This window comes from Macaca thibetana, chromosome 6 (genome assembly GCF_024542745.1).
Source record: "Macaca thibetana thibetana isolate TM-01 chromosome 6, ASM2454274v1, whole genome shotgun sequence".
In the NCBI taxonomy this organism is placed as follows: domain Eukaryota; kingdom Metazoa; phylum Chordata; class Mammalia; order Primates; family Cercopithecidae; genus Macaca; species Macaca thibetana.
The window spans coordinates 54,478,662-54,492,220 of NC_065583.1; the positions used below are offsets into that span (position 1 = coordinate 54,478,662).

Genomic DNA, 13,559 nt, shown 5'->3' on the forward strand with positions numbered 1-13,559 from the left:
TGGGGTTTCTATACATGAGTTTGAGGACCTCTGGGCTCAAGAAGCAACTGGGTCCAGGGCAAGAATACAGCAGTTGTGCAGGATACCACATTCTTCCCATCATGTGTTAAGGATACTTGGAGCTCTATCCAAACCATAGTCTTCTACATTATAACACAAAATTGTCAGATTTTTTTTAAAAGATCATGGGTCACAGCATTGCCAAGTGACTTTCTGAGGTCTCCTGATATTTACATAAGTAGGATCTCATTTATGGTATATTTTCTTTTTCTAAGATTATAAAAAATGATGATTATTATTAGAAGCTGTATTAGTTTCCTAGGACTTTGATAACAAAATACTACAAACTGGGTGGCTTAGAACAACAGAAAGGTATCACCTCACAGTTCTCAACATCAAAAGTCTGAAATAAAGATGTCAGCAGGTCCAAGCTCCTTCTGAAAGCTGCAGGGAAGTCCTTCACAGCTTCTGGTGTTTGCTGGCAATCTTTGATGTTCTTGGCTTGTAGCAGCATAATTCCATCCTCTGCCTTCATTATCACATTGCATTCTCAATGTGTGTCTCCGTGTCTTCATATGGCTGTCTTCTCATAAAGACACCAGTCATATTGGATTAAGGGCCTGCCCTACTCCAGTATGACCTCATCCTAATTATATTTGCAACAGCCTTATTGCCAAATACGTTCACATTCTGAGGTGTTATGGGTTAGGTCTTCAACATATCTTTTGGGAGGGCACAGTTCAACCCATCACAACATCTGACCAGATTATTTAGGGTTTTTAAAATATACAAAATCTAAATTTTTTACAGAATAAGTTCATTAACCTCTGTAGGCTAAGGTAACTTTTTATAAAGCTATTTCACTTCCAATGCTGTTTGCAAAAGACTCAAAGGCAAAGTGAATCCCTATGTTAATAAAAGAAATCCTTAGCTAAAATACTATATCCTTGAGACTACTTTTCTATAATTTATATTCTTTTCATTTAAAGCAAAAGAGAAAATGGGGGGATTTTTCTTTCATCCAGTCCAAAATGTCAGAAACTTCTTTTCTGGTTACTTTTCACTAAATTGTAGTTGAGAGTTCATCTTAAAACTTTGAGTCTTGTTGTTAGAGAGGAGAATGTCTTTAGGGAATAGGAAAAGTCTCCATCTGAATTAGTGTGAAACATTAGAACCTAAAAAGACAGACCCCGAAAAACTGTAATTTTTTAAAGTTTTTTTGTTTTTGTAACTCTTATGACAATGTGAGCCAGAAAGACCTTGAGGACATAAAATATTATTCCTCAAGGTTTTTTATTAGTAAAATGACCCACATTGTTTTCTATGCTAACGAATGAAATTCTATCCTTCAATCTATTGAACTAAAAAGAGTATTCCTATCAAGGATCTAAGGTCACAAAACCAAAGAGAAAGAAGTTTAGAGTTGTTTCTCCTTTCATATACATTTATACTAAAAATATTTAAGATTAAAGATATAAATAAGTAGGTAAATATCAAAAGTCCAAATGTTATTTTACTTTGCCACAACTACTCTAACAGAATAATAGGTTTAAAGCACAACGGAAGCGCTGCTCGGGCTCCAGCATGATGACGGCGGTGCGCACTGTGGGCTGCCTCCCTGTGCTGTGCAGCGGGACAGCGGGTCATTTACTGGGGAGGTAGCTTTCCCTAAACACCTTACCAACAGCTTCCATTTTGGCATGGAAGACCTCTCTCAGCAACGGCCCTTTGTCATCAATGGGAACCAGAGACACCCCTCCTTAGGCCATGTGCTGCAGACACAATGCTGTTATTTCTTCCCCCAGTCACCTGATGCGCCCAGTATACAGCGTACAGTTTCTTCACTAAATTGACGGCAGTTGAGCTGTGGAAAGGTACTTTGGCAGGGACTGGTACTGCAGCAAGAAAAGGAAGAGGCAAAAGAACTAAAAAGAAGAAAGGAAAGGATCTGAACCGGGGTCTGATCATTGGTGAAGGGCGTTACTGTTTTCTGTGGCCTGATCTAAATGTCCCTCTTATGAAAAATGGAGCAGTGCAAACCATTGCCCAAAGACGCAAGGAAGAGCGGGAGAAGGTGGAGGCGGACATGATCCAGCAGAGAGAAGAGTGGGGCCTAAAGAGGAAGATGAAGGTTAAACGGGAGCCAGGATGGAGTGGAAACTCATGGAGAGGCGTCAGTCTTGGCCTGCCTGACCCTGGTCCCAGTGGAGAAACATATGAGGATTTTGATACCAGGATACTTGAGGTAAGAAATGTTTTCAATATGACAGCGGAAAGAGGGAAGAAAGAAATCGGTCCATGTCCTGGTGGCTGTGGGGAACAGAAAAGGAGCTGCAGGTTTTGCTGTTGTGAAAACCATTGAACGGGTGGACACTTTTAGGAAAGCAAAGAACAGAGCAGTTCACTATCTGCATTATATAGAACAATATGAAGACCCTACAATATTCCATGATATTTCATTAAGATGTAAAAGGACACGTATCAAGATGAAGAAACAACCCAAAGGTTATGGCCTCTACTGCCACAGGGCCATCATTACCATCTGCAGGCTCACTGGCATCAACGACATGTATGCCAAGGTCTCTGGGTCTGTCAGTAGGCTCAGCCTTACCTGGGGCCTCTTCCGTGGGCTCTCCAGACAGAAAACCCATCAACAGCTGGCTGTTAAGAAGGGCCTCCATGTTGTGGAAATCCAGGAATGTGGCCCTCTGCCCATCCTGGTTGCCTTCTCCCAGGGGGCCTTGAGTAAGGATCTGGAGACAAATGATAAGGTTCCAGACATCAAACTGGACTGGGAAGACATGAAGACTGCGCAGGGAGAGAAGCGCTCTGTGCGACCTGGTTTAAAGAGAGCCGCCACGTAACCTCCCTGGCCTTGTGCAGCCAGTGCCTGTGCTGCCCCGCACCTAGGAAAGACTCAGCCCCTCACAGCTTGGGGTGTTGCCTTGGTTTTTTTGTTTTGTTTTTAGGAAAGTTTAATCTTTAAACTGTTTAGAAATGAATAATTATAGCTTTCGTTTACTGAGCACATGGTATATGCCAATGTGATAGGACCTTTACATAAGTAGTCAGTTCAAGACTACTTTAAATATTCATCCAAAATAGCAAAAGCAAATGAATTAGGGAGATAGGGCTAATAGTCTGACCCAATCAGTAATAATATGCACAATAATAATTGCTATAATTATTATAGCTAATATATATTAACTCATTTGCCCAAAGTGAATGTGATTAACTTCATTTTACAGAGCAGTTAAGTAACTTGACTACCTTGAGCAACTGCCAAACTGTTTTCCACAGTGGAAACAGAAGCTTGTCGGCTACTATTGGGAATGTTAAATGGTGACTAATTTTACACCATTGTAATTTTGACTTGTATTTCCCTGATGGATGATGATGTTGAACATCTTTTCATATGCTTATTGGCTATTTATATATGTTTTTTGTAGAAATGTCTATTCAGAGCTTTTGCCCATTTAAAAAGTTTGTGGGTTTTTTTGGTCATTATTGAGTTCCTTATAGTTTCTAGGTATAAGCCCCCTATCAGATACGTGCTTTACAAAAGTTTTTACTCATTCTGTGGAATATATATGCTTTTTAAATTTCTTTGCATACTTTTTCTGCCCAACCCACGTCCTCTTTCTGGGACACTGATGACAGATGTTAAATCTTTTATTATCATACCGTGAGTCTCTGAGGCTCTGTTTATTTTTTTTTCAGTCTGTTTTCTCTCTGTTGCTCAGTTTAGGTAATTTCTGTTGTTTTATCTTCAGGATAACCGATTATTTTCTCTCTTGTTTCCATTCTGCTCTTGAACCATCCATGCAGTACTTTAACTTTGGCTATCATCGTATATTTCAGTTAAAATTTCCATTTGATTTCTTTTTTATGTCTCCTGTTTCTTTGCTGAGGTTTCCTATTTGCTGAGACTTTTTTTTTAATGGCTTCAAGAGTGTTCACAATTACTCACTGAAGCATTTTTATGGTGGCTGCTTTAAAATCCTTGTCATCAGTTGGGTGTGGTGGCTCATGCCTGTAATCCCAGCATTTTGCATGACTGAGGCAGGAGGATTGCTTCAGCCCAGAAGTTTGAGACCAGCCTGGGCAACAAAGTGAGACCTCATCTCTACAAAAAATAAAAATAAATTTAAAAGTTAGCCAGGTATGGTGGTGTGCACCTGTAGTCCCAGCTACACAGGTGGCTGAAGTGGGAGGATCATTTGATCACAGAAGGTTGAGGCTACAGTAAGCCTTGTTCACACCACTCCAGCCTGGGCGGCAGAGTAAGACCTTGTCTCCAAAAAAAAAAAAAAAAAAAAAAAAATTCTTGTTATAAAGTTTCAGTATCTGTGTCATCTTAGTGTTGACATCCCTTGATGTTTTTTCTCATTCAAGTTTACAATTGCCTGGTTCTTGTTATGATGAGTGACTTTGGTTGTATCCTGGACATCTTCACTGTTATGTTATGAAACTGGGAGTTATTTAAATCTCTCAGCATGCTTCCTTTGACAGTGCTGGTGTGGGGCACTGCCTCATTATTGCCTAGTGAGGATGGAGATCCAGGATCCCTAATGTGGCTCTACCCGAGACCTCCACTGATGCCTTTCTGCTGGAAGTAGGCAGAGCACCCTAATGACACCATGGGATAGGGAGAAGGCCATGTTAGGCTGGATGATGAAGAAAGTTCTCAGCCTGTGACATTATCTGGTGAGAGTGGGACTCCTTTTTTTTTTTTTTTTTTTTTTTTTTTTTTTTTAAACCCCCTGTGGTATTTTGCTAGGGTAAGATAGTTATTTCCTGAAAGTTACCTGTCTTGTTAGTTTACCTTCTTTCCTTAAATATCTAACAAATATCAAGACAATGAACTTTAAGCAACAAAGGACAATGATCCTTTGGAGAGGAGAAGCAAAATTATCTGTACTTACTATCTGGAGAAAGTCTATGGCTCCAGGAAGTGTTACCCCATCAGGACCTGGTGATCTCCTGGAGTTGAGGTGCAGTTGGGCAGTCGAGGTGGCTAGAGTTCACAAGGGAGAATGCCTTTGAGGAGAGAGCTGCACAGCAGGAGAACTAAGATCTGCAGAGAGTTTTCATCAAATATTCAGTTCCACACTAACAGTGCCTGACTGTGAAGAAACTCACCCACAAGAATTAGAGGGAACAGTGTTTGGAGCTGAAAATAGTGCCTGTTTTCAATAGTCACAGTGGAAAACCTTGTAATCTAGGTGGCATTGGAAGAGAACTAAGATTCCCTACTAATAGAAAAATTAACTCTATATAAAAACTACCCCGGTCCCAACTCACAAAGCTTAAAAACAAGACCAAATTGGAACACAACTATTTCCAAGTAATTTAATTGTGTTCCAGAACGCTTAAGAATACAGAAATACAAAAAGTATACCCAATAAAGTAAAATATACAATACTTGGCATCTAATAAATCACTAGGTATGCAAAGAAGCATGAAAATAAAGCTCATAATGAAGGGAAAAATCAGTTAATCAAAACTGACCCAGGAATGGCACAATGACAATCAGTAGACAAGGACATTAAAGCAAGTATTATGACTGTATTCCATATGTTCAAAAAGCTAGAGAGAAAAACATACTAAGTAGAGGCATGGAAGATACAAAACACCAACTGCACCTCTAGAGATGAAAACTACAATATCTGATGAAAAACACTAGATGGGGTTAACAGCAGATTGGGCATCTCAGAAGACTATATGAAAGAATTTGAAGACAGCAACTTAAAAATAAACAGGAAAAAGATTGAAGAAGAGATGGTAGGAGAAATTAGGCATTAGAGAACTATGGGACAACTTCGGGAGTCAAATATATAGTAACTGGAGTCCCTGGAGAAAGGAGGTATAAAAAAAATTTGAAGAAATACTAGCTGAATTGATGACAACTACTGAGACCCAAGAGATACAATGAACTGTATCAATCAAATTACAACTAGCAATAAAGAGGAAATTCTAGAAGTGAGGAAGAGAGAGAAAGAGAAGACAGATTAGGTACAGAGGAACAAAGGCAAAGAGGATAGCAGCTTTCTTGCTGGAAACAATGCAAGGTAAGAGACAGGGAACCACATCTTCAAAGTATGGAAAGAGAGACATTACCAACCTGGAATTCTTTGCCTAATGAAAATATCTTTCAAAAATGAAGGCAAAATGGAGAGTTTTCCAGACGTACAATCTGAAAGAATTAATCAGCAAACGTGCCTTACAAGAGTTGTTAAAGGACGTTCTTCAAGCAGAAAAAAGATAGTAACAGATGAAAACCTGCTTCTATGCAAAGAAATGAACACTAGAAATGATAACTAAGTAGGTTATCATTATATGCATAAAGAATTTCATATATCCTTTTATTTAGATATATTTAAAACCTAATTGACTATTTAAAGCAAAAATAATAATAACATATTGTGATTTTCAACATGTAGAAGTAAAATATATGATAATAGCCCAAAGGTGGAGAGGGGAGAAATGGAAATATGTAGTCATGTGGTTCTTACATATTTGAAGTCATGTAGTATCATATGAAGGTAGATTGGTTTAGATGTGCACTAAAAATTCACTCTAAAGGAATCACTGAAGTAACACAGTTACAGCTATTAAGCCAACAAAGAGGATAAAAATGCAATCTTAAAACTTTTTATTATTAAGTTTTAAGATTGCATTCTAAAAGAAGGCAGAAAAAGGAAAAATAGAACAAGGAACAGGTAAAATAAATAGAAAACAAGACACAAGATAGTAGATTTAAACCCAGCCATATTCATAATCACCTAAAGTGTAAATGGTCTAAATGTGTCCATTATAACCAGTTGGTTGATGGTGGTGTTGCTTTCAACTGTGTCCTTACTGATGTTCCTGCTGCTAGATCTATCCATTTCTGAGAGGGGTACTGGTGTCTCTAACCTATAATAGTGCATTCATCTATTTCTCCTTGCAGTTTTTGCCTCACGTATTTTTTGACGCTCTATTGTTCATTAAAGATTGTTATCCAACTAGGCAAAAAAAAAAAAAAGTACAACCAGACAAACCAGAAAAATATAGAGTATCAGAGTCCTCACTTCCAGGGAAGAGCTCTAAGGCATTTCCTGGGCACCAGGAGACAATGTCCTCCTTATTCACATTGCCTCAGCCCTAGGTGAGTATGGTCATGTTTGTACCTTACAGTGACAGGTTGCAAATGATAGAAATTCAACTCAAACTGTCACAAGAAAAGAAGGAAAGGCTTGTAACTCTTTAAACATATTGCTAATTAAATATGTCTGGACAAAATGACTAAATAATGTCCCAGGATTCAATGCTGTCATGCCTTCCTTTCCCTCCGTTTTCTTTGCTGTTGGCTTGGCTCTCCACATGGAGACCCCTGGCAGGCTTACACCATTCAGCTTCAGGTCCAAAAGGAAGGGAGCACATTTCTGTAGTTCTAAGAGGAACCTCTGCAACTGGTGTATGTTCCATTCTTGAACGTGGCCGAACAGATGGAAGCCCTTATTGGACAGATCTAAAGTCAGTACCTACCCATTGAAGAAGTGAGGAAGTCAGGTCAGCATCACCTGAATTCCAAAAGCTGAGTGAGAGAGGAGCTGTGACCCACATAAATCATGAGCTATTACCAGGGACTTGGAAACTGGACAGGCAAAACAACCAATGTCCACTTCAAATGAGGATAAAGAATCTAGGAGAAGAGGTCTATGTGGGGAAATGAACTGGACCCTAGGTCTCCTCTTCCTAAAGCTGTGATTAAAATATATAGTTAAGTTTTACTTTTTCTGTGTCCCTCCAAAGTAGTGTATCAAATGAGAACTACTCAAATGCTACGACGTGGGTGAAACTTGAAAACATTATATAAATGAAAGAAGCCAGACAAATGGTCACATATTGCATGAATACATTTATATGACTACCCAGAAAAAAAGTCAATCTATAGGGACAGAAAGCAGATTGGTGGCTGTCAGGAACCAGGATGAGAGGAGACTGGAAGAATAACCACTTAATGGGTACAGGGTTTTCTTTTGGGGTGATGAAAATGCTTTGAAACCTGACATAGGTGGTGGTTACACAACATCATGAATGTACTAAATGCCACTGAATTGTACATTTTTAAATGGTTAATTTTATGTTACGTTAGTTTTACTTCAATTTTCAAAAAATGACTCTAGTCAGTAGGCAAGACTTTAACTGGGGTAGAAACGCTCATCTTTCTTTCCAAATACCTGTTTAAATGCTGATGGAGGCTCAATCACCTCTTTAACTTGTGTTACCTGGCCTGTGAAGCATTTAATCTGCACTCTCGAGGAAGTGGCCTTCCCCTCCCTGTCAGCCTTCTAGAAGCCCCCTGACCATAAAGTTGTAGGTGATTTTATAGTACGTGGCCTCTGATCACTCACTCCCGCCTCACCCTCCTGCCTCCACCAAATAGGCTGCTGGTGTGCTTTGGCTTAGGGCATCTTCTACTTCCTCATTTTCTGCATTCTGCTAAGATGGTTCTGTTTTCAGTACATAAGAGTGTAGCTAACACCACATTGATCAATTCCAGTTTTGCATTTTGTAAATTCCAGCTGAGTCCCAACATATAAGCCTCGCAAAAACCTGTCCAGAAATATTTCCAGCAGAGAGGCCAAGCCATTTGAAGGATGGCCCTGGTGGGTTTTGCTAAAGGTTGTATTTCTTCCAAGTGTCAGATCAGATTTTTAGACTGAATTTTCTAAAGTCTGCACAGATACCGGAAAAATTGGTTTGGAACCACAGGAAGCCACAGAGTTTTAGGAAGATTGTATAAATTTGTATCTGAATCCTGCCTATGAAACTTCAACAGTTCAAACAAAGACAAGAGTAATTGTTTAAGATATATTTTAGGGAGGAAAATAAATTGGTATAGTGCATATGAATCCCAATGAATGAATTCAGGGGTGCTGAAAATAAAATTTCATTATTCTTTAGCAAAACTCTTCTTCTATTCAGAAGGCCTATTCCTCCCAGATGGCAAGAAGCTCTTCTCTTCCTAGTTAAAGACTTTCACCCTTTCAAAGTCAATGTCATGCCAAGTTTTGGGAAGGGAGGTATCTGGTTTTCGCATGCAGCCCATGCAGGCATGGCTAAGACATTCCCCAATCACATCAGCTGACCCCATCTCCTACTTCCATGCAGGCATCATAATCACTTTGCTGGTTCTCTGCTCAATTAAGACATGGGAACTTATGGGAGCCTACAAAGCTGTCCACACTCTGTAAGTCTTGACTCTGTGCAGACATTCTCTCTTTGCAGTCTTTCAACCTCCCCAGGACTCTGCTTTCTAAGTTATAGGACCCCTTTGGTCTCAAACCACTCCCTTTCTTAGGAGTTTCTACCACCTACCCAGGACTCTGCTCCAAAAGCAGTGCTCATTCCTCTCTCTGGAATGCACCAAGCACTATTCTCACATCAACTTCCCTTATCTCTACCCTGTGACCCTGCAGGCACACACATATACCCCCAGCTGTGAGAATCTTATAGTGGGGAGACCAGAATCACCTAGAGGCTTGAATGGGTGAAAGGACAAGGAAGGGAATAAGGGGAAGGAAGTGAACATTTTAAAATTATTCTGATTGCATTGTCACTTTGAAGATTGCAGACTAGAATGCTAATTAACACCTCCCAACACACACTCGCACATACCCATAAAAGCAGGGGTGAATTCTGGACAAAAGAATGCAGCTGGTTTGGGCCGGGCACAGTGGCTCATGCCTGTAATCCCAGGACTTTGGGAGGCCAAGACGGGCGGATCACGAGGTCAGAAGATCGAGACCATCCTGACAAACACGGTGAAACCCTGTCTCTACTGAAAATACAAAAAATTAGCCGGGCATGTTGGCAAGCACCTGTAGTCCCAGCTACTCAGAAGGCTGAGGCAGGAGAATGGCATGAACCTGGGAGGCGGAGCTTGCAGCGAGCTGAGATCTCACCACTGCACTCCAGCCTGGGAGATAGAGCGAGACTCTGTCTCAAAACAAACAAACAAACAAACAAAAAAGAAAGCAACTAGTTTCAAGATATTTATACCGATTCCTTTCATTCAGTGCTGGGGCATTGGTGTCCTCCTGAGCCATCTCCTTGAGTTAGCTTCCCTGTTTGCAGGCCCTATCTAATCAAGGAGATGCTTTGGAAAGGAAACCTAACATGATTGAGATATGGAGTGTGCCCTATCTCAGAAAGCACTCAAAATAATGGCTATGACTTGTAATTATCTGTAAGACAATCCAGTACACATCTCTATTTAAAGAGCTCTGGTCCAATGAACATTTTTGCCCACACAGATGGAAAGGTGTTCAACTCTCTGTATCATCATTTTGAGAAGTAACCTATATTGCTATGTACATATTATTAATTATGTGTGTGTTTGTATACGGGGGAGGGCAGCATTTGCTCCCCAACTGGATATTAAGCTCCCAGGGCTTGGACCCTGTTTTACATTCTGTTGTTTGTCCCATTATTTTATTCTGTGTGCATAACATAGCGTTCTGCTTATAGAAGGCACCTTAAGAAATACTTGCAAAAGAAGATGGATGAATGAAAATCATATACTCTTAAGGCTAAAGAGATTTTGAAGATCTATAGTCTTTTTTGAAAACTTCAAATGGGCAATACTAAAGCCAACACAAATAAATGAGAACTTATTCAATTTTTTTAAACCTCCAGCAAAAAGTTTCTAAATCTATTTTCATAAAATAGTATTATATGGCATTTGACAACTCTATCTAAAACTTCATCAACAAATCCTACCTGAATATATCAGAGAAAATAACATACTGGACTGAAGTCTAAAAGATCTGGATGGGCCTGGTTCTGTGGTTCACAGGATTTGACCTTGGCAACATCATTTACCCCCTATGGATTTCACTTACTTCATCTATAAAAGTATTGGGGTTGACTATAGCACCTCTAAGCTCACTTCCATCTCCAATTTTTTTTTTAATCCTTGTTATTTGTGTGTCAGGATATGAATGAGTGAGGCTGTTTCAATATAGCAACTGTGGCATTTCTTCTCTTGCTTTACTGCTTTAAAAGCACTTAGAATGTAAGCATTTCTCTTATTCTTCTGGGAGGACTTGAAGATTAACAGCCTCTCTTGCCACCCCAGGAAGGAAGGATTAGATAATTGACCTGATAAATAGTCCAGGGTCTATTTTTAAAGAGTAAGAGAAAAGATGTTCAGAAGAGAAGGAGCATCTGTGATGAATACGCAAAGAAAGAGGGGGATTTCCTCCAGACCAAGAACAAATCAGGGTCTTTGACCTGGGTTAGGGAGAGAGGGGTTGGTAAAGGAGCCTCTAACCCTACCCTGTGGAATTTACCCAAGAACTAAAAGCTAACTACGAGTTCAAAGAAGCTCATGGCTCATTACCCACCAAGTGCCCAGCCTTGAGTTAGGCATGAACCTCCCAGACCTTTGCCAGAACCCTCTCCGCTAGCTCCTGTTGGTTGTCCCAAGAGGACTCCACTTTGACTGCAGCCAGCACCTCTGACGGAGTGCCCAGTGGAATGATGCCTATCAGTGCTAGACTTTGTTCAGTCCCAGCCTAAGTACCCCATGGGAAAAGCCCACACACAATGCAGAGGACACACATAAACAAGAAATTTGGGGCACCAGGGTATCTAGTGGGATGGAGGTGAAGAAAACTGAGATCTCCTGAGCCAAGGCAACTGAGGCTCCTCCCCAAAGGGGAGGATCCAGATTTTGTGGGCCCAAAACATACATAATTTGGGTCCCTCTTTAAGAAATCAATACAACATTACACATACAGAAATAGGTAAGAATGGAAATATACCTTCAGCATAAGAAGCCATAACAAATTGCACGTTTTTAAAAGCTAACAAAGACTACAAACACCACAAAATCCAGAAAAATAACAGAATATGTTTTGTGCATTAACTGCTTGACACTACTGTCTCATACTTGTTTTCCACATTCAATGGTGACATATTATTTGATCGCCTCTTCTTATGAATGATTTTATAACATTTTCTATAGAGAAAATAGAAAGATAAGTCAGTCTTTCCTCTAGTATAGTTGATCAAAATATTTTTTGACAGTTGGGATGAATAAAACATGACTTCACACATGGACATCATTACTGTTTTGTAGCATTGCCATAGGTTTGTGCCTCCAAATACAGAAAGTCTAATAAATTCTATTTTGTGTAAGTCCCACGAAAAAAGGAAAAAAAACTATATATGTGGTGTGTTTATAATTGCACATACTGCGTCATAAAAGATACTCCTAAGACTCAAGAACTTCCATTTTAACTAGGCATCAATGAGAAACTTATCCTTCACTTAAAATTTTAAACATAAAGTACATCAAAAAACCGAAAGCAGTGACTCAAAGAGATATATGGACACACCCATGTCTGTAGAAGCATCTTTGTAATAGCCAGGAAGTGGAAGCAAGCCAAAGTGTCCATCAACAGACGAATGAATAAAGAAAATGTGGGATATACATATAATAGAATATTATTCAGCCTTAAAAAGGAAGGCAATGCTGGCACTTGAGACACCATGGCTGAACCTTTATGCCAAATTTATGCCAAATTAAATATGCTTGTCACAAAAAAAGACACATATTATATGATTCCATTTATGTGAGGTTCCTAGAGTAATCAAATTCATAGGGACAAAAAGTAAAATGGTGGTTGCCATGGACAAGAAGAAAGGGGAACGGAAAATCTCCATTCTACTTCTTGTCTCTATAAATCTGATTACTGTAGGAATCTCACATAAATGCAATCATATAAATATCTGTCTTTTTGTGGCAAGCATATTTAATAGGTACAGAGTATCAGTTTCACAAGATGAAAAGAGTTCTGTGGATCGATGGTAATGATGGTTGCACAATAGTGTAAATGCAATTAATGCCACTAAACTGTACACTTAAAATTGGTTAAGATGACAAATTTTAATGTGTGTTTTACCGCATTTTTAAAATAAAAAATATTGCACATCAGATCATTGAAAGAACATTTCAGAGTAACATCTGGATCTGTACATTTCAAACCTCGTCCACTGTTACTGCTCAGATACTTCAGGCATGGGATGCTGTAGGGCAGTGCTTCTGGACCCACACCTTCAGGTCATGATGCCACAGTGGACAAAAGAAGCTTCCGAGAATACATTTCCTCACCAAATGACTGGGAACAGTTTTACTAAAGAAGCAGTTGTGATGCTCATAACTATAGTCCACTAAATGCAAACTGAACGCATTCTTAGCTCAATTTCCTCTTACTTGGATCCCAGAGATGCCCCTGCTTGTTCTGCCCCCACCCAACACAAGGGAAGTATGACACAGATAAAGTCGGGCTGGACAGAAGCAGTGATCAAAACTGATAATGATGAAAATGTGTTAATTATAATACGAATTTTACAAAAATAGAAGAACCTGTGAACATATGTCTAGCATGTTTCCTGGGATGTTGGAAGGGGCCATGCAGATGTAGGGCCCTGAAGGGTCAGCTGCATTGATTTCTTAGTAAATCCTACTCTGAAAGTCCATTCCACTGTAAAATCCTTTCTAT

At 39.5% G+C, this 13,559-nt stretch overlaps 2 protein-coding genes and 1 pseudogene across 2 annotated transcripts in view; 2 read left to right on the forward strand and 1 right to left on the reverse strand.

Annotated features, from left to right (window-relative positions):
* Positions 1-13,559, forward strand: part of C6H5orf63 (chromosome 6 C5orf63 homolog) — a 471,154-nt gene that overhangs the window by 383,136 nt on the left and 74,459 nt on the right. The window lies entirely within an intron of this gene.
* MEGF10 (multiple EGF like domains 10) overlaps positions 1-13,559 on the reverse strand; it is a 396,429-nt gene that overhangs the window by 330,233 nt on the left and 52,637 nt on the right. The gene's annotated exons all lie outside the window — the stretch shown is intronic.
* Positions 1,585-2,864, forward strand: LOC126957647 (28S ribosomal protein S5, mitochondrial-like; annotated as a pseudogene).